The sequence below is a fragment of the Loxodonta africana genome, chromosome X, assembly GCF_030014295.1.
Source record: "Loxodonta africana isolate mLoxAfr1 chromosome X, mLoxAfr1.hap2, whole genome shotgun sequence".
Classification (NCBI taxonomy): domain Eukaryota; kingdom Metazoa; phylum Chordata; class Mammalia; order Proboscidea; family Elephantidae; genus Loxodonta; species Loxodonta africana.
In genome coordinates this window covers 34,337,395-34,358,241 of record NC_087369.1, presented here as the reverse complement: position 1 = coordinate 34,358,241, position 20,847 = coordinate 34,337,395, and the positions used below count along the sequence as shown (strand labels likewise).

Sequence of the window (20,847 nt, the reverse complement as noted above, 5' to 3'; positions counted from 1 at the left end):
AAGTGCTGAGTACTAGGTCAAGGTGGGAGACGGGTTAGAATCTGAGAGGCTGGATCCACTTGGTTTGATACCCAGGAAGAACATTTGTAGATTGTCCTGGCTCAGCAGCAAAGTATTTGCAGATGTACTGAGTAATGTCTCCAGATAATGAGGAAACAGTTATTGAGCTTCTCTTTTTTGGGCTACTATGCTTGGCTGTACACAGTAATTTAGAGTGACATAGTCCTTTCCTCCTAAGCTAGATGATATTGATGTGAAGGGACATGAAAAATCACATGGCCAACAGAATAAGAATGCTAAACGACAGCCACTATTGAAATACCTTCACACATGATCCAATTCCCCTTTCTTTGACTTCATATTCACTAAGTGATTTAAAAAAAAAAATTCAATTTCTAAAACCCATTCTTGGACTGAAGAGCAAAAAAGAAAAAAAATGTCTTTGACCAACTATAGCTCTCTCTATGAAATTAAAACATTGACTTCCTGATTCAAGATGGTTTCATGTGACCTTGGAGGGCATGAGCCTGTTTTCTTTGGGCCTAAACACTAACCAGTGTAGTGCCCAGGTCAAGGAATTATAGTTCTGTGTGTTTGGTATAAAACCCAAAAAAAGACCCAGTGCCGTCGAGTCGATTCCGACTCATAGCGACCCTATAGGACAGAGTAGAACTGCCCCATAGAGCTTCCTAAGAGTGCCTGGCGGATTCAAACTGCCAATCCTTTGGTTAGCATCCATAGCACTTAACCACTTAATGCCACCAGGGTTTCCTGGTATAGGCTTGTAAAATGTCAAAGAGTAGCAGAGGTGGGTATATTTCCAACTTCTATTTAGCGTTCATAGTCAATGAAGAAGCTTTTACTTTTTTTCCCCCTTTTTTATTTAATTAGGTACTAGACATAATACTGATGCCTGGCCGATATGATAGAGGTTGATCAAGATAAAGTCTAAACCTTGCCATAAAAAAAAAAAAACCTTGCCACAAAATCCTGATTATTTATCAGTCAGTGGGTTACACGGCAACATGTTTTTCATTCCTATCTAAATGACTCGCGTACATTATACAGAAGTTTGCACCTGCTTTTGCCTTTTTTAAAAAAATTCATGTGAAGCTCAGGGGGGTTGTATGTTAGAATGTGGCTTCCCCATTTCACTCCTACTGTGTACTGAAATCAAATTTTAAATATTTATCCACTTCTTGCACTATAGTGAGCTAAGTGTGCTAACACTAAAAAGTCTAGAAAATCCAGCCCACCCCATTGATCTCCACCAAGGCAGGAACTTTGACCTATTCACCTGTTGACTGATAGATCCGAGTGGCTGGAGCAATGCCTGCAGAGAGTGGCCACTCGATACATATTTGTCAATGAAGGAATGAACAGTGAAAGAAAGCACATACTTTTTTTTTTGTGTTGAGCCAACCTGTTTTTTTTTTTTTTAATTTTTATTAAGCTTCAAGTGAACATTTACCATTCCAATCAGTCTGTCACATGTAGGTTTACATACATCTTACTCCCTTCTCCCACTTGCTCTCCCCCTATTGAGTCAGCCCTTTCAGTCTCTCGTTTCGTGCCAATTTTGCCGTCTTCCCTCTCTCTCTATCTTCCCATCCCCTCTCCAGTCAAGAGTTGCCAACACACTCTCCAGTGTCCACCTGATTTAATTAGCTCACTCTTCATCAGCATCTCTCTCCCCCCCACTGACCAGTCCTTTTCATGCCTGATGATTTGTCTTTGGGGATGGTTCCTGTCCTGTGCCATCAGAAGTTCTGGGGAGCATTATCTCTGGGATTCCTCTAGTCGCAGTCATACCATTAGGTATGGTCTTTTAATGAGAATTTGGGGTCTGTATCCCATTGGTCTCCTGCTCCCTCAGGAGTTGTCTGTTGTGCTCCCTGACAGGGCAGACATTGATTGTGGCCGGGCACCAACTAGTTCTTCTGGTCTCAGGATAATGTAGGTCTCTGGTTCATGTGGCCCTTTCTGTCTCTTGGGTTCTTAGTTGTCGTGTGACCTTGGTGTTCTTCCTTTGCCTTAGAAAGCACATACTTTTGTTTGAAAAGAAAAGTTTTTCCTAACATTAAATTTTAGAAAAAAATTTTTTAGAATTAAAAAAAAGTTCTATTAAATAAGTGGAATGAAATGCACAAATTAATAGCTTTCGATGTGGTAAGAAGCTTTCTTTTGGCTGTTTGCCATATGTTGTTGTTAGCTACCATCGAGTTAGCTCCCGACTTATGGTAACCCCACGCACAACAGAACAAAATCCTGCCCGATCCTGCACCATTGCCATGATCAGTCATAGATTGGACTGGTGTATCCATAAGGCTTTTATCAGCTGATTTTCAAAATTATGTTGCCAGGCCTTTCTTCCTAGGCCATCTTAGTCTGGAAGCTCTGCTGAAACCTGTTCAGCATCATGGCAATACATAGCCTTCACTGACAAACAGGTTGTGGCTGCGCAAGAGGTGTGTTGGCCGAGACTCTAACCCAAGTCTCCCGCATGGAAGGCGAGAATTCTACCCCAGAACCACCACTGCCCCTGACATTTGTCATGTAGGCCCTGGTTAAAAAACAAAAAACCCTGAGGCTGAGGCAGGCAGCATATTATAACCAGGGAGGTCAACAACATGTGGCCGTGTCACCTCACTCTGAGTCTCAGTTTCCTCATTTGTAAAATAGGTACAGCAGCAGCTGCCACACAGGTGTGTTATGAGCATTATACAAATAAAATATGTGTAGGAGTCTGTGTGCTTGTATGTAAAGTTTTTGGTAGGAGGGTACAAAAAAAAAAAAACCAAGCCCATTGCCACTGAGTTAATTCCAACTCATAGCGACCCTATAGGACAGAGTAGAACTGCCCCATATGGTTTCCAAGGAGCCTGGTGGATTCAAACTGCCAACCTTTTGGTTAGCACCCGTAGCTCTTAACCACTATGCTACTAGTAGGATTTCCAGCAAACAACCTGTTACCATCGAGTTGATTTCGACTCATAGCAACCCTATAGGACAAACTAGAGCTGCCCTATAGAGTTTCCGAGGAGTGTCTGGTGGATCCGAACCACCAGCCTTTTAGTTAGCAGCCCTAGCTCTTAACCACTACGCCACCAAGGTTTCGCGGTAGAAGAGTAGGCACTCAATAAACAGTCATTTCCTTCCCGACTTATTTTTTCTGAAGGACCATTAGTCATAGGCTTTTCCCTGCACAGCATTATAACCTTAACATTTTTTCCAGTAAAATTAAAGCCAATAAATAACATTACTTTTAATATTTAGCAACTTCATACATTCTGCCATTTTTTGATCAATGTAAATTTCCATTTGAATCATGCAAATTTTCCCATGGATTACTGTTTTAGCATTCTTACATACAGTGAAAACTGTGAGAGCCAGAACTCGATGGGACTGCCTTGTTTTTCCAGGTCTCCAAAGTTTTTTGCCTTTGACTTTTTTTTTCTCTTTCTTTTTCGTTGTACTTTAGAGGAAGGTTTACAGAGCAAACTAGTTTCTCATTAAACAATACACATATTGTTTTGTGACATTGGTTGCCAACTCCGGGACATGTCAACACTCTCCCCTTCTCGACCTTGGGTTCCCTACTACCAACTTTCCTGTCCCCACCTGCTTTCTAGTCCTCGCCCCTGGGCTGGTGTGCCCATTTAGTCTTGTTTTGTTTATGGGCCTGTCTAATCTTTGGCTGAAGGGTGAACCTCATGAATGACTTCAGTACGGAGTTAAAAGGGTGTCCAGGGGCCAACCACCTTTGACTTTTCTACCACTTTTTTTAGTGGAAAATATTTGAGTTTCCTTCTCTGACAGGTTTCTGCCTTACACAGGTTCCAGCTTTTATAGGTTTTGCTGTATAAGGCAATATTGCCCCATGTTATCAGCGTGGGCTCAGGATTCAGACTTCTTTGGTTGAAATCCTGACCCTACCACTTACTAGCTGTGTAATTATGAGCAAGCCATTTAACCTTTCCGTGCCTCAACTGTAAAATGTGCATAATGGTTGTATTATCTTCATAGGTTTAATTGTAAAATTATGTGAGTTAACACATGTATACCCTTTAGAACAGTGTCTGGCATAGAGTAAGCTCCCAACAAACATCTGCTATTATTTTTATAGTAATTACACAATAAAAAAATCCAAAGTCTAAAATATCTACTTTCCTATGGATGGTCTTTGTTCCTCATATATTAGTAAATTTGCTGGGTATTTAAGTCATTTATTGTCAAGCTGGTACAGTCAAACTGGGTAATTTGAGAAGAGTTTAATAATTAAATTTACGAACGGGTGGTCAGGTGTAGGGAAACCGCAAAGACTGTGGTGTACCCTGGGGCTGGTAACTGCTGAGTGCTGTTACCACCCCTAAGCCTTATGGTATGAGGGGAGTGAGGAAAAGGAGCTGTTATTGAGACCTGGAGTCGGAAAAAGCAGTATGGAGAGGGCCGTCTGGTAGAAGCTGTAGCCTTCGATGAAGAAAAGCAGCCAGGATTATGCAACAATGGAGAGACGGCTCTGGGGGAATAAATACCCTGACCTCACTCCCCTGCCTCCTATCTCCTCTCAGTGCCCCCTAGTGGCCAAACTCAACCCAAAACTAGAGGGAAGCAAAGAAGGCTGACATAATCCATATAGGGCAGCATCCTGGGAAGCAGAGCAGGATGGAGAGACGGGAAGAGTGGATGGGAGAGACAAATGGATCATGCCCAGTGCAATAATCATGTTAGTTCTTGAATGTAAAAATATGACAGTTTCATAAAGTTATATATGATTCTTCAGCAATGAGCATATTTTTTCTGAAAGAAAATCTTTCATTTAAGGCCAATATCTATTGAAATGGGTGATACTTTTATAAGCTCTATATGTGAAGAACTTGTATTAGTTTTATGATTTCTACTGGGACCAATAAGTCTCTTATATGGAAAAGTTACATTTCTTGGGAAAAACTTAAACCAGAGCTAGTCCTCTCATACGTATCTTCTCTTAGCCATGAGAGGGACAAGGTTTGAGGGTTTGGATGGGCTCAGCCCAGTTCATCGATGAAAATGTAAAGACCCTCTCTCTCTATATGCATATATATATGTGTGTGTGTGTGTGTATATCTTGTTGACAGGCAAGTCATTGTATCATCTATATAGACGAAGATCTATGAAATGGGCAAAAAAATAAATGCAAATTTTGATCTTTAAAATCTTTGATATGCTTCTAATATCATATATACCATACCAAAGGACCTCTAATTTTTCACAAAGACATCCCTCCTAGCTTTCCATACATATTCTTTTGAATCAGAAATCTTGATTATCATTTCAAAATGCAGCTTCCTCTTCTCCTCAAGCAGGTTTTGGCATGGACTCATTTCCCATAAGGGACAGCCTTGATAGAGCTCTCCTTCTCTTTTGCTAACAAAGATTAGGCAGTGGTAAGATACAACTATTGGTCTCTACTCATTTGGAGCAAAAGACAAAGAAGGAAACCAAAGACTCAAAGAAGAAATGGGAGTACAGGACAACCAGTCTATAAGAAACATGGCCTCATCTACCCTGAGACTAGGAGAACTAGATGGTGCCTGGCTACCACTATTAGCCATTCTAATCATGGCCACAATAGATGGACCCTGATAGAATGGGAGAAAAACGTGAAACAGAATCTTAAATTAAAAAATCCAGATTTACTGGACCTGTTGAGACTGGAGGACTCCCAAGACTATTGCCCTGAGATACTCTTTAAACCTTGAACCAAAACTAGCCCCTGAGGTCACCTTTTAGCTAAATAACAGATTGGCTCACAAATAAAGAATATTGCTTGTGAGTACTGTGTTTCTTTAAAAAATCATCTATATTAGACCAAATGGTCAACAATTACTTTAGAACAAAGATGAGAATAAAAGGAGGCAGGGAAACTAGATTAATAGAAACTGAGCAACCAGTACAGAAATAATGAGGATATTCATGCACTGTGAAGAATGCAGGGCTTTGAATTGATTCTGTCCGGTGCGACCCCCTGCTGAGAATTTCTACTTTCACCCCAGGTATACCGAATCAGAATCTACATTTTAACAAGAGCCCAGGTGATTCTTATGCAGAAATAAGTATAAATAAGAATCACCTGGGGCTCTTGTTAAAATGATAAGAATCACCTGGGGATCTTGTTAAATCACCTGGGTGGAAATGCAAATTCTCAGCAAGGGGTCAAAACTGGAACAAACTGGTCTGAAGCCCTGGAAGAATATAGCCAATGTCACTGAATAACTTGTGTAGAAATTGTTGAATGGGAGCCTCAACTGCTGGGTAAACCTTCACTGAAAACACAATAAAGTATTACAAAAAAAAAAAATTAGCAGTGGATTCCTAAATTGGGGTTCACTGACCACCCTCTTTCCTGGCATGGTTCCTTTACTTCTTGCAATTGTACCAACAGGGAGCAAGATGATGCTTCTGTTTTTTTTTTTTTTATTATTATTATTGCAGTACTTCCTTTGGATCTCTGGAGTTCAGTTTGCAATTTTGTTTTTCTTCTAAATTTTATTATTTTGTTGTTGTTGAGAATATACACACAAAACATACACCAATTCAACTGTTTCTACATATACAATTTAGTAACCTTGATTACATTCTTCGAGTTGCGCAATCATACCCCCCTTTTCTGAGTTTTCTTCCCTTGTTAATATAAACTCACTGGCCCCTAAGGTTCCCATCTAATCTTTGGAGTTGCTATTGTCACTTTGATCCCATATAGATAGTTCTTAAAAGAGCATAATGCTCAAGGCAGACATTTTTTACTAGTTAATCTATTGTTCGATTTTAAGACGGCGTCAGGAGATATTTTTGGTTTAAGATTTAAAGGTTATCTCAGGGCAATAAGTTCAGGGGTTCATCCACCCTCCATGGCTCCAGAAAGTCTGGAGTCGATGACAATTTGATATTCTGTTCTGCATTTTCCCGCTTTGGATTAGGATTCTATAGAATCTTTGATCAAAGTGTTCAGTAATGGTAGCCAGGCACCATTCAGTTCTGGTCTCATGGCAAAGGAAGAATTGTTCTTGGAGGCAATTAGCCACATATTCCATTTCCTTCTATTCCTGACTTTCCTTCTTCCTCTGTTACTCCAGGTGAATACAGGCCAATCGTGCCTTGGATGGCTGCTTGCAAGCTTTTAAGACCCCAGGCACTACTCAACGAACTAGGAGGTAGAAAAGAATCACTAAACACATTATTAGGCCAATTAACTGGGATGTCCCATGAAACCATGACCCAAAACCTCCAAACCAAGGCACCAAATCCCATGAGGTGTTTGGTTGTAGCTAAGCAGCCTCAGCAGCTACTTTTTTTTTTTGTCAATACATCTATCTATCATGCAACTTTTGTCAATTCAACCTTTTACAGGTGTACAACTTATTGACAGCAATTACAATAATCGGTTGTGCAACCTCACCCTTAATCAGCTTGCAAATGTAATAAGGAAAATTGTTCTCACTCACTCAGTCACTCATTCACTCGAACTCTTAATTGTCCCCAAACGTAACCAATTGTTTTCTAACCTCCATGGAATCAATTAAAAAGATTGCTCAGTTTTCCTTTCTTCATATCTTTGACACAATACTGGAACCCAGAACATATAAAGATTCCATTAAAAGAGCAGAAATCTCTCCTCCGCCCCCACTAAAACCGTTTCCCATGTTTCTCTTTATCTGCTGGATTAGTGTTGTCGTTTTTCTACCAGGCTGTTGGGAGTTTAATGTTAAGTGCTTCATTAATAATGCTTTGTGCTTTAGAAACATTTGAAACAGATAAATCTTGACAGCGAACAGAACTTATTTATTTTATTCTTTGTGCTTAACATCACAGGGCACTGTTTAAAAATAGTTTTGTTTCTGCTTCAAGATGTAGAAAAGCAGTACTTTACAAACCACAGCCACAGAGATAGAATTAATTAGTGGAAGGATAATGGTCTTACAATTTGAAAATAAATGTTTGCTTCTATCAGCTATAAAAGGATAAAAATCGCTGCATTGAAAGAAGAGGAAAAATGGAGGAAAAAAAGCATACATTTTTCTGAAATGATAGGGCAAGCTCATGGGTGTGTTAACAATAGAATTTATACAGAAAATAATTAAAATAGGAAATTTCTACTTTTATTTTCTTCGTTTGAAATGAATTTTCAACTTTCCTTTTGGCAGTATTTGCTAGTAATTCAGTTCCCACTAGAAAATAGCCTGGACTTAGTTTCTATTCCGGTGATACTCTGCAACATTATCGTTCTAACTAGTTCATACACAAGTGAAGATAGTGAGTCTTTTCCAATATTCCCCAACCTGTCCCTTGCACAGCACCAGATGTAACCTTGAATCTGGTTGTTGTTAGGTGCCGTCGCATCAGTTCTGACTCATAGCGACCCTATGTACCACAGAACGAAACATTGCCCGGTCCTGCACCATCCTCACAATCCCTGTTATGCTTGAGCCCATTTGTTGAGACCACTGAATCTGGTAGGGACCTTAAATTGCACCAGATCAACCTCATTTCAAATGAAAAAAAAAAAAATCTGCAACATCCCTGAGAGATGGCCAAATGGTGCCTGCTTGAACATTTTCAGTAAGAGCAGCTCACTATTTACTAGTTGTTCCATTTCATTTTGTCTAAGTGTTAGGCCTTCTACTGAGCAAAAATCTCCCTCCCTGTAACTTTCTATCTATTGATTCTGGAAGCCTCTGGAACATCACAGATTGCTTGTTCTTTCCCCCACATGACACACCTTTTCAGATTTTGAAGGCCAATGTCATGTTTCTCCAAGTTTTTTTGTTGTTATTTTGTTGTCATGTGAGAAACATCTGTAGCTCTCTGAACCCTTCTCCATATGAAATGATTTCTAAATCATTCACCATCTTGGATGAGTTCCTTGGGACAGTTTCTAATCTGTCAAAATTCTTTAGATGAATCAGAAATACACAAAAGATTTGGGATGTGTTCTTACCAGTGCTATTAGGCTCCACTATGATGATACCATATACCTATTCATGTAGGCTAAAAATTGCATTATTATGTTTTTGTTTTTTTAACTAGAATTAGGTTGTTGGCTCTAGTCAGGGCTTCAAACTGGTTTGAACCAGCTCAGTCATGGCCATTGAAGTAAAATCAGAATAGGGCCAACTTTTTACAATTTGGGTGATCGGGAATCATAACCAGAATGGGAAAAATTATGGGTGAAAGCCCTGGAACGGGAGACTTGGAAGAGGCGTAGTGAGCCCCTTCGGAAGCCTGACACATGAGATTGGATTATTTACAGGACTGAGGAGAGTGACACACATTCAAAACGGTATGGTTGGCCACCGTTTTTTTTTAAATTGTGCTTTATGTGAAAGTTTACAAATCAAGTCAGTCTCTCATACAAAAACTTGTACACACCTTGCTATGTACTCCTAGCTGCTCTCCCCCTAATGAGACAGCACACTCCTCCTCTCCACCTTATATTCCCATGTCCATTCTGTCCCTCTCATCTTGCCTCCAGACAGGAGCTCCCCACATAGTCTCATGTGTCTACTTGAGCCAAGAAGCTTGCTCCTCACCAGTTTCATTTTCTGTCTTAAAGTCCAGTCCAATCCCTGTCTGAAGAGTTGGCTTTGGGAATGGTTCTAGTCTTGGGCTAACGGAGGGTCCAGGGACCATGACCTCAGGGGTCCCTCTAGTCTCAGTCAGACCATTAAGTCTGATCTTTTAATGAGAATTTGAAGTCTGCATCCCACTATTCTCCGGTTCCATCAGGGAATCTCTGTTGTGTTCCCTGTCAGGACAGTCATCAGTGGTAGCCGGGCACCATCTAGTTCTTCTGCTCTCAGGCTGATGTAGTCTCTGGTTTATGGTGGCCACCATTTTTAAGCAGGTCACCGCTGTTTCTGACTCTACACAAAATCCAACGGGCCAGAGATTTGGTTGCTATGCAACACATATGCTGCCCTTGTTTTCCAAGAGGGAGATTAAGTTTCTAGTAGGGCTCTGACCTGTAATTTTTCCTGTTCTGGTTATGGTTCCCAAACCCAAACCCGTTGCCACTGAGTTGATTTGATTCTGACTCATAGGGACCCTACAGGACAAAGTAGAACTGCTCCATAGAGTTTCCAAGGAGCAGCTGGTGGATTTGAACTGCTGCCCTTTTGGTTAGCAGCCATAGCTCTTAACCACTGCACCACCAGGGCTCCAAGGTTATGGTCCTCGTTCACCCAAATTAAAAAAAATTCATGTCTGTTCTAGTGTCACTTCCTTGGCCATGATTGAACTGGTTCAAAGTCCTGGCTCCAAATGAACTTGGCATTATCTCACATCGTTTTCAAATGACTTGAGGTCAAGTGTGGTCCTTCATTCTAAACTTTTAAAATTAACTTTTGATACCTAAATGTAGGACTTACTAGTTATCCTTTTAAAATGTTGTATTTTTATTCCAACTCGGTAAAATACTTTGGATTTTACTTATATCAACCAATATATTAGTTTCAAGCATTGTGGTCACTAAAAATGTGAAAAGCATGTCTTTAATATCTTCATTCTTCACGGATAGACTAATAGACTGGACAAGACTTACAGCACAGCACTAGAGACCTCATATTGGTAGAGGTCAATATATTAATCATAAGGATAACTATTGTAGGATGTCACTAATATGAAATACCTAGAATAAGCGAAGGTTTAACATCGGAGTTTAATAGTTATAGGGGGAGGAAGGGGGAAAAGGGAAGTCATTATTTAGGAAACAGTGAATTTCTGTTTATTGTGATGGAAAATTTGGTAATGGATATTGCTTATGTTTGCACAACATGATCGATGTAATCGGTCTTGCTGGATTGTACATGTGAAAAATGCTGAATGTGTTAGCTATATATTTTTCAACAAGAAGAAAGAAAACATATGTATTAATCATGTATCAATAGTAGTTTAGAAGATCTCGAATATCCATAATTGATTACAAAAAATATAGTAGACTTAAATGATCAGGATTTAATTGAGTGCCTGGTATGTGTCAGGAACTGTGCCATATATGGTAGATTGTTGCAATAATATAGACCCCAATGTGTTTACACTCTCTGTATCCCTGCCCTTGGGTATTCCGAATCTGGGCTTGGTGGTAATGGCTTGCTTTGGCCAATGGGATAATGCCAAATGTGATACAAACAGAAGCTTAAAAAATACCTGCATATTAGGGCTTACTCTCTCTTGTTGGACCTGGAAACCTCAAAAGCTCCACTATGTAAATAAGCCCACACTAGCCTGCTGGAGATACGTGGCCCTGTCACCCTTGTTACTCCAGCCAGCTGCAAAGCACCAACTGACAGGAATGTGAGTGAGCCCACCCTAGACCAACCAGCCCTAGCAAACTCACCAACTGGCTACAACTGAATGAGTGACCCAGAGAGTGTCAGCGGAAAACCTGCCTGGCTAAGCCCAGCCCAAGTTGTCAAACTATGTAATCATAAGCTAATAAATGATTAGCCTTTTTAAGACACTAAGTTTGGGGGAGGTTTTTTTTTTCTCTCTTTTATACAGCAAAGGCTAACTGATACACTTAGGCTGTGTATATTAGATGCATGAATTTTTTTCTAGTAATCTAAATGGATGTGGTAGATTTTCCAGGTTTTCACCTCTACTCCTATCCATTCTCTTTCCCTATGACTTTTCAGTTATTCCCACTAGATGAAGTGTGTAGTTCTGGGCTTCTCTACGTCATTTGCCTTGGCCAAGAGAATGTGTGTGTGTTGTGGGGAAGTGATAATGTGCCAGCTTCAAGCCTGAACTTTAAGAGATGTCATGTGTTTCCACTGCTTTCTTTTGCTTCTGTACCATGAGAAGGAAGTGAAAGACACATGGAGTCACCTGGGCCCCAATACGGGTGGTTTTACTTTTGCAGTTGCCATATTTCTAGGACTAAAGGCCATTTGGTCCCACCCCTGGAAACCACTGTTGCTACTATCGCTGATATTCAAGGTTTTTTCTAGTCACTTTCAATACCAGTTGATTTGTTCTCTTTTCTCTTTATTATAGTAGGGTGGGAAGTGATAATTAGAGTGTTAACAATTAGTAGATGTAACCGAGATCTCTATCAGAGATATTTGTATTTAATTGGGGGCTTCTTAGAATCCCTGGGTGGCACAAATTGTTAAGTGCTCAATTACTACTCAAAAGGTTGGTGGTTCAAACCCACTGAGACGCACCTCGGAAGATAGACCTGGTGATCTGCTTCTGAAAGGTCACAGCCTTGAAAATCCTATGGAGTAGTTCTACTCTGCACACATGGGGTTGCCATGAGTCAGAATTGACTCAACAGCAACAACAACGGGGTTTCTTAAACATCAAAAAGTCTTCAGTACTCAAAGGAGGTGAGCTACAAGAATGGTCTGGCATGAAGTAGAGTTGATATTTCAGATGAATAATCTTTTTTCTATCCAAGTCCCAAAAAACATAGATTGCTCCCAACCTGGTCTATTCTTAACATTGTCCCTGCTGATGCTCAAGGACCAGTGTTTATTTGTTTTATTTCTAATCCACCAGTCTAATATTTTTGTAAATCATAATAAAAATGAACCGCTAGATGTTACATCAAAGTCAAATTGTTATAAAAGTTTCTATTTGCTTATTTCTCAGTTTCTGTACTTAATTATGTTATGGGCTGGTGTCGCGGACTGAATTGTGTCCTGGACTGAATTGTGTCCTGGACTGAATTGTGTCCTGCAAAAATATCTGCCAGCTTGGCTAGGTCATGATCCCCTGTATTATGTGATTGTCTATCATTTTGTTGTCTTATGTGATTTCCCTATGTGTTGTAAATCCTATCTTTATGATATAATGAGATGGATTAGTGGCTATTATATTGATGAGATCTACAAGATTAGATAGTGTCTTAAGCCAATGTCTTTCAAGAGAAAAAAGAGAGGAGTGAGCAAATAGACATGGGGACCTCATACAACAAAGAAAACAGCACTGGGAGCGGAGTGCATCCTTTGGACCTGAGTTTCCTGCACTGAGATGCTCCCAGACCAAGGGAAGACTGATGACAAGGACCTTCCTCCAGAGCCGACAGAGAGAAAAAGCCTTTCCCTGGAGCTGACACCCCGAATTTGACTTGTAGCCTACTAGACAGTGAGAGAATAAATTTCCCTTTGTTAAAGCCATCCACTTGTGGTAGTTCTGTTACAGCAGCACTAGATGACCAAGACAGCTGGCAACAAGTAATTCACAGCCCGGAGGTAGCCTGCGCACCACATTGTGAGTAGCACTGCAGTAAGATAATTTGGAGAAGAGGGGGTGTTAGAGATGGGCTCTGTTCTATTTTTTTCCCTTGTCAATACCACAGGCAAGCAGAAAGGTATCACATTTAGAGGATATCACTGTTATATATGATAATATTCAGTAATGAGGGATAATGTAATGATGCCATTACCACCATCTTCTAATAACCAATATGATCATCACTTTTTATTATGGTAATACACGAGGGGAATTAATTATTCATCAAATATATATTGAGCATGTATCATGTGCCAGGCACTGTCTTAGGAGCTGGGGATACATCACTGTATAAGGCAAAGTCCTTGCCCTCGCAGAGCTCATGTTGTAATAGTAAGTCCCTAAAATACAGAATCAATTTGGAAAGGTCCCTGTATTTCTCCCTCCTGCTGTTAGCACAAATGCTTGTTAAACCTCATTAACATTATCACAATTAATTCTTGACTTTTTTCTTTCGTGACAATTTTTAAACTAGCTTGGATGATTTGTATTTTTTTTCTGACCTAAGGGTACAACCTTGGAGTAGTCCTCATTTGCCCTTTTCAAAGTGACTGTTTTAAAAGTTGCATTACCTCTTTCCAGAAGACCTGTCTAGTCAATTCTTTTTTTTTTTAATTAATATGCCCAGGCAACGGATCATGTCCCCTAAAGAAAAATGAGGAATAGAAAGAAGAGAAGGACTACGGATTTTGCAGAAGTACATACTCGAAAATGAAAATTACACAACAGGAAGTTTAGCTTGCACTTTTTAGCAGGCAAACATTCACCACAATAATTATTTGTTAATATCAATCTATCTTATGGATCCTGGAGAATAAATTTATGAAATGAATTACCCCAGGAGTTGCTAGCAGATAACCGACTGCAATGGAAATGTATAGGACCTGCTTTCAATCATTAACAGCATGACAAACCTCTGCATTCAAATCGCAGCTCTGTCATTTACAAACACATTGCCATGCCAGGTCTTAATGCTGTTTGACTTGAGCAAGTTAACTTCAGTAAGTTTTCTTGTCTAAATTTCCTCCTCTGTAAAGTGAGGATAAATTAGCATTATTGTGAGGATTAAAATAATATTCTACGTAAAGAGCTTAGAATAGTGCCTGGTATATACTAAAAAAAAAAATTTTTTTTTTTTTTACATACTAAGTGCTCAGTAAATGTTAGTGATTAAGAAGGAGAACCAGGCTACTGTGTGGACCTAAGTTTTTACACTTGATTTCTGAACATCTTTGGAAACAGCTATTAGAAATAAAATCCTATGCTGGTTGTCCAGGTACCAAGTGAACCAACCAGTGTGACAATGTTTAGATTCTTATGGGAATGTATACTTGGATTTATTAATATACTATACTAATTTTAACAGACATACCATATTTTTATGCGAACAACGTGCCTTCTAGGTTTGTTTGCCACCCACACCTGCACCCAGGGAGGTATTTTCCTAAGTGCGCTATGCTAAACTTTTTAAACAGCAACATGTAAAAAAAAAAACATTGGCATAGCAGCGCTTATGAAAATACCTAGAAGGGAGAAGGTGCGGTTTGCAAAGGAACATAGAAGGTCCGCGTCATTTGCGTAAAAACACGGTGAACACGTGAAAAAAAACCTGGAATTTCAGAATCTTACCAAATATCAGCAACAGTCTTCTCTAAAGTTAACAAAATGAAGAGAAGGATTTAAAGCACACAACAGAAGGTCAGCCAAGTTCCAAGAAGCAGGTCGTAAAGGTAATTGGTCAGAGACAGCAGACTCCCTTTCTTGCTTCCAGAGCAGAATGTTCTCTGAAGACATTTCCTCCTAACCTGTTCAGCTATTTTCCTGTCCCTTTACTGCCACAATCTACAACTTCAAAGACAGCTTAGCAGGGTCACCTTGGTACCAAAACCTGTTAGGTCAAGAGTGGACATCCTGGAAGAGACTGTTCCCTTCTTGGCACTGACTCACATGATGCTATGAGGTTCTTTGTCTTTTTCAGAAGGAATATAGTCCATCCTCACTCCCGTAGAGGTTAGAATTCTAAAGGCCCCACCTTCTGGAGGAGGCTACTCTGAACATGGAATTATAGTAGCTTTAATATTTTTTAATAAAAATTGGCAAGCAGCTGTTAGCTCCACACTTAAAGATAAAACTGTTACATCATTCTAATAGACAAATAAAGCCGGTGGAATCTAAGTATCATAGTTATTTGATATGAACCACTATCAATTTAAAAATAAATGCACAAGCTTTTTTTAATAGTAGGAAGTTTTACAGTGTTTCTTTTTCTCCTTGAGGCTGAATTTTTATTCCATTTTCATCACAAAATTTCATCCTGTATTTTTCCATTATAAAATACATATATGAATAGAAATCTATTTTTTAAATCCCATGGTCATTAAGATTTAGTTTAAAAAAATTTCTTCTATATTTGGTTATCTGTACAATTATTATTAGGGCACCATTAACCAAAACATTAGAAATATACAATTTATAAATATTAAATATAAAAAGTCAATTTTAATGAAAATGTATCTCTTAATGAGACGGCTAGGGATTTTTTTCGTAATTCATTTTTTATATCTGGGTAAATGTTAATTAATGGTACGAAGAGATAGAGTTCAACGTCAAGTCTAATCCCATTGTTTGCTTCTTTAGATTTAAGTACTGATAAACTTCATATAAATGAATGGGTGGGAATAGAAGGGGTTTTGTTAAAGGTATAATACTCAATTTTTTAAAACTCCTTCTGAATTATATGCTAAATATCAGAAAGTGATATATCGTAAGAAATACATTTTAATGACCTATTAGCTGACAACTTGATTTAGGTACTCCTATTTTGTTGGGGGAGGGGAAAAAAAAGAAAGCTGGTAACTACCCATCATGCTAAAAGATTTGTTACCTAGTCATTAGACTCATTTACTTTCTCAAGCTATTTCTAATTGTTCTTTGGCATCTCAGAGGTTTTAATGCTCTGGGGAAATGAATTATAGTAATTTAGGATGGAGAAGTAAAGTGACCAAAGTGTAATTCTGCAAAGGGAGGCAGAAAAGGGGTCAGCATGATCGGTCTTAGCTAAGAGTACATACGGAAGTTGAGGATCTGAAAATTGATTCTCTTACACTTCCTGGTGCCCATATATACTTTGGGAAGGCTTTGTATATCCCCAACACACCTCACCCCAAGTTTGAAGACTGTTGTGCAGACAAAATAGCAGTGACAAAGCCCACATAAATAATTAAAAAGAATTTTTTTTGGCTGCACTTATATTTGAATTCATGCTCATTGTAAAAAAAAAATCAGACAATATAGAAGTATGTAGAGTAAAAAGTAAATACCACCCTTCACCTTCCCTCAACCCTCAATCCCAGAGATAACCAACTTTTTAACAATTTGCTGTGTAACCTCTCAGACATCTTTGGTCATTTTCCTACATACACAATGATTCATTTAACGGAGGAGATCTTGGGCTGGTTGTGTTCAGTATTCCCTACGGGTAATTGTGCAGATTTCCTTTCCATTCCACCATGCCCCTGGAGGAGTCTATCTTATGTTGATTGGCTCAGAAACAGACCTTGAGATGAGAATTTATGTGCAAGGGATTTATTAAGGAACTGTTCCAGGGGAAACTGATAAGGCAGAGAGGGAAGCAGGACAGGGGAGGGTAAGAAACTAAGCATAAAATTTAAGCTTTTTTTTTTTTTTGGTGAATTGTGTATCTTGGAGCTAGTTCTACCCTAGTATGTATGTTTTGGTTTTAGTCTTTTAAATAATTGCACAATGTTCCAGTATTCCACGATATGGATGTGGCAAAATTTATTTAATCTCTGTCCTATCGACGTGCCTGTACAGGTAGGTGCCAAATTTTCACTTCTGAAAACAATTCACCAAATGTCCATAGTTTTCAGGCCATGTATATGATTGTCCTGGAAGAAATGTTGATAGAAATTGAAATTTCCGGGTCTAATTTATTTAAAATTTTGATAACTGCTACTAAATTGCTCTTGAAAAAGGCTGTAAGAACTCATCAGCCCTCCAAAAACATGTAAGAATCCGTTTCCCCCTATGTCGTTGCTAACAATCAAGTTATCAGTCAGTATTTACAATATTTGGGGATAAGAGATCTGTAAAACGAAAAGAACCTATTGCTGTTGAGTGAATTCTGACTCCTAATGACCATATAGAACAGAGTAGAACTGCCCCATAGGGTTTCCAAGGAGCGCCTGGTAGATTCGAACTGCCACCCTTTTGGTTAGCAGCCAAATGCCTAAGCACCGTGCCACCAGGGCCCTTAGTGATCCTGTAGTGATAGTGAAATTTTCATGTTCTTGATTACTAGTGAGGGTATGCACTTTTTTCATGCACTCATCGGCCGTTTGAATTTCCTTTGTTAGCATTTGGGTCATATCCTTTGCCTATTTTTTGGTTAATATTTGCCATTAGAGTTTTTTAAGGATTTTAAAAAATGGTATGGGTAACAATCCACTTATTCTTTGCTTGTTATACGTCCTGCAAATATTTTCTCACAGCTTTTCAACATCTTTTAACTCAATTTATGCTCTTTTGTAATGTAAAAGCTTTCAATTTTTAGTGTAGCAAATTTCATCAACTTTTTTTTTGTGGTTTCTGTATTCACTGTCTTGGTTAAAAAGGTCCTCTCATATCAAGAATAAACACATGTTCTGCTATTTTTTTTTCAAGTTCTTTCATAGTTTCACTTTTAATTTTAAGATGTTTTACCCATTTGGAATTTATTTTTGTATGTGGTATAAAAGACAGCATCTTACTTTATTTTGTTCACAAAAGACAGATACTTATTGCAACACCATTTATAAATAGTTCATTTCCTTCCCATTACTTTGAAATTCCGTCTTCATCCCATAAAAGAAAATATTCTCAAATGGGATGGATCAACTCTCTATTCTTTTCTAGGGTCTATGTGTTTATTCCTGTGCCAGGATCATATTATTTTTTATTCTTTACGGTATGTTTTATATCTGTAGGGCAAGTTTCTATCATTTAAAAAACGTTATTTATTTTTGTACATTTTCTCTTCCTAATGAACTTAATGAACTTTACAATAAAATTGTTAACATTCGCTAAAGATTTGGTTGAGACAATGATTGGAACTGCATTGCCTTTTCAAGTTAATAGCTTAACAGGGCTGTCATGGATTGAATTGTGTCCCCCCAAAATATGTGTCAACTTGGTTAGGCCTTGTGTGGTTGTCCTCCATTTTGTGCTTTTTCTATGTGTTGTAAATCATAATCTCTGCCTGTGGTTAAAGAGGATTAGGGTGGGATGTAACACTCTTGCTCAGGCCACATCCCTGAGCCAGTGTAAAGGGAGTTTCCCCGGGGTGTGGACTGTACCACCTTTTATCTTACAAGAGATGAAAGGGAAGCAAGCAGAGAGATGGGGACTTCATACCACCAAAAAAGCTGTGCCGGGAGCACGACGCATCCTTTGGACCTGAGGTTCCTGTGCTGAGATGCTCCCAGACCAAGGGAAGACTGATGAGAAGGACCTTCCTCCAGAGCCGACAGAGAGAGAAAGCCTTCCTTTCCCCTGGAGCTGACACCCTGAATTTGGACTTGTAGCCTACTTTACTGTGAGAGAAGAAACTTCTCTTTGTTAAAACCATCCACTTGTGGCATTTCTGTTATAGCAGCACTAGATGGCTAAGACAAGTACTGATTCTTACCTTCAAGCACATGTTACCTAGAGCCACTTATTCAGATATTCTTCCATGTCTTTCAGGGAAGTTGCATGTTTTTTTCATGCATCGTAAACAATTTTATTCTTGGTGTGTTCATAGGCTTTTTTTTTTTTTGCAGTTGTAAATGAAATCTTTTTTGTCATTGCATTTCCTAATTGATTATTACTCATGTGTTAGAAAATTGCTCATTTTGGGTGTTTATCTTATTCCTTGCTACCTTCCTTTTAAAATTAATTAAAATTAATTTTAATTAGTTAAAATTTGATTTTCCTGAATTTTTCGGAAGACAAAAAACTCCTGTGCAAATTATACTTGTTTTGATTTCTCCTTTCCAGCATTTATACATTACATTTCTCTTTCAAGTTTTTTTTTTTTTAACATTGGCTGGAATTGATAATCCAGTGTGGAATTTGATAGAAGGCGTTCTTGGCTTATTCTTTACTGATCAGAGAGGTTCTAATGATTTCCCTTAAGTGTGAAATGTCTTGTAGGTTTAGGGAAGCCTTGTGTTTCTAGAATGCTAAATTTTAATTTTGTCGAAAAGCAAGGATGGTTGAATTTTATCATGTTCTCAACATCTATTAAAGATGATCATGTCTTTCCTCCTTTTTTTCTATTAATGCATTATATTTCATTCTTATACTTCTAATGTTGAATCACCATTTTATTCTTGGGATAAACCTTGTAAAGTTTTAATGTATTATTCTTTTAATGCATTGATTTGATAATGTTTTATTCATATTTCATCTATATTGATAGATAAGTTTTCTGTGTGTGTGTGTATTGTGTCTTTTCTGAATTTGGTATCTATTTGATCTTCTAAAATTAAATACTTATGCTCGTCAAAAGACTTCACCAAAAGAGTGAAATGAGAACTTACAGACTGGGAAAAAATTTTGGGCTATGATAAATCCGACAAAGGTCTGATCTCTAAAATCTACAAGAAAATTCAACACCCCTACGACAAAAAGACAAATAATCCGATTAAAAAATGGGCAAAGGAAATGGACACTTCACCAAAGAAGACATTAAAGCAGCCAACAGACACATGAGGAAATGCTCACAATCACTAGCCATTAGAGAAATACGAATTAAACCCACAATGAGATACCATCTCACCCTGGCATTACTGGCACACACACACACACACAACCAAAAAAACAGGAAATAAAAATGTTGGAAAGGCTACAGGGAGATTGGAACTCTTAAGCACTGCTGGTGGGGATACAACCATTTTGGAAAAACAATATGGTGCTTTCCTTAGAAAGCTAGAAATAGAAATACCATATGATTCAGCCATCCCGCTCCTAGGAATATATCCTAGAGAAATAAGAGCCGTCACGCTAATAGACATACACACATCCATGTTCACTGCAGCATAGTAAAAGGATGGAAACATCTTAGATGTCCACCAACAGATGAATGGATGAACAAACTATGGTACATATACACAATGGAGTATTACACAATGATAAAGAACAATGATGAATCTGCGAAGCATCTCACAACATGGATGACTCTGGAGGGCATTGTGCTGAGTGAAATAAGTCAATCACAAAAGGACAAATATTGTATGAGCCCACTACTGTAAAAACTCATGAAAAGGTTTACACACAAAAAGGAATAATTGGTGTCTATGAGGGAGGGGAGGGGTGGGGATTGAAAGACACTAAATAGACAATACATAAGTGGTAACTTTAAGGAAGGGTAAGACAGTACACAATACTGGGGAAGCCAGCACAACTTGTACAAGGCAAGGTCATGGAAGCTCCATAGACACATCCAAACTCCCTGAGGGACCGAATTACGGGGCTGAGGGCTGTGGGGACCATGGTCTTGGGGAACATCTAGCTCAATTGGCATAACATAGT

The 20,847-nt window shown here is 38.7% G+C and overlaps 1 long non-coding RNA gene across 1 annotated transcript in view; it reads left to right on the top strand.

The window, feature by feature from the left end:
* The window catches only part of LOC111747705 (uncharacterized), a 46,841-nt gene extending 26,293 nt beyond the window's left edge, over positions 1 to 20,548 (top strand). The window contains exon 7 of the long non-coding RNA XR_010319747.1: positions 18,648 to 20,548. This is a non-coding gene — a long non-coding RNA (uncharacterized LOC111747705). The remainder of the gene's footprint in view (positions 1 to 18,647) is intronic.
* The last annotated feature ends 299 nt before the right edge of the window (positions 20,549 to 20,847 follow it).